This window comes from Diplotaxodon limnothrissa, linkage group LG16 (genome assembly GCF_057381915.1).
Source record: "Diplotaxodon limnothrissa isolate DT_005_m linkage group LG16, D_limnothrissa_male_GT1.1, whole genome shotgun sequence".
Taxonomy (NCBI): domain Eukaryota; kingdom Metazoa; phylum Chordata; class Actinopteri; order Cichliformes; family Cichlidae; genus Diplotaxodon; species Diplotaxodon limnothrissa.
The window spans coordinates 17,019,735-17,021,090 of record NC_140611.1 but is presented as its reverse complement, the minus strand read 5'-3'; positions in this window follow the sequence as shown (position 1 = coordinate 17,021,090).

Here is a 1,356-nt window from a genome sequence, read left to right as displayed (position 1 = left end):
CTTGCCTTTTTTTTTCTTCTTTTTTTCTGTCTACTCATGTCCGAATCTCTTTCTTGCCCAGTAAGCTCTCATAAAGAAATCATGTTCCTTTAGCAATCCGAGTGTAGGATGTAGCCTGGAGCCCAAATGTCTTTGTGTGTAGACGTATTATTGCGTAAAAGGCCAAGGTAAGCTTCGACAGTTTTAGAGAATCTATTTAAAGACCTTTCAGGAGTTGTTCTTTTGTTAACGCCTTGGGCGAAGAGAACTACAGTTCTGCAGTGGGGTGAACAATCCACACTGAAATTGTGGTCCTGCAAAGAAACGTTCAACCTAGTGTGCATTTCTGAATTAGCTATAGTGTAGTGAATGAAATGAGAAACATTTTTAATGCAGGCGAACATTGAATGAATTGGAGATATCTCTTTTGTATACTAAGCTGGTTTGATTAAACCCATTTATTTTAAATTACTGAGTACCAACCAGGTACAGGTTAGCAACTCTACAACATGTTGGCTTAAATTGGAGAAATGGGTCTGTGTACTAATTAGCCTCGGGGAAGCCTCTGTGTGTTATGAAATACAGTTTTATGGAACTGAAAAACAAAGTAAAAGGGAAAGACATAGCCAGATGCTTATAATCAATACCCCTTATCGATTATTAGCAATGTGAAGGTCTATAAATATAGTTGAATATAAATGCTTTCCTTGTGCAGTGCTCAAAGCTTTATCAGAGATTCTCGAAACCTCAGTTGATGTTGAATGTTAAAGTTCATGATGGTACAATTACAATTGTTTGGAATGCTTTTGAACATTTCTACTCTTAGAAATAAAGAACATGGCAGTACAACTTAGGTTTACAAAGTTGCATCTGAACAAACCACAAGGCTTCTGGTACGATGTTCGGGCAGATGAGATCAAAGTGGAGATGTTTTTCCATGATGTACAGCACCATGTTTTGTGAAAACAAAACAGCATGTCAGCACAAACTCCTCAAGCACGGTGGTGGAGTCGCGATGACTTGAGCTTGTTTTGCAGCCACAGCACCAGTGCACCGTGCAGTCACTGATTTGACAATGTTGTGATGTGATCCTAAGAGGGCTGGGCGTAAACAAATGCTAGCAACCCTCAATGAACTGACGCAATGTTGTAAAGAAGAGTCGTCCAAAATTCCTCCGCGATGATGTGAGACACTGCAAGTTATTGCTGCTTAATGTGATTTTCCAAGCTACTGAATCATGGGCTGTACTAAGTTTTCCGACTTTATTTTTACGTAACTAGCATAAAAATGTTTGCCGAAATGTTTCTGAAAGACTAGTTCCAAATCACTTCCAATAAACATGTTTGGAACTGGAGCGATGGGACACTGGAGTTCATG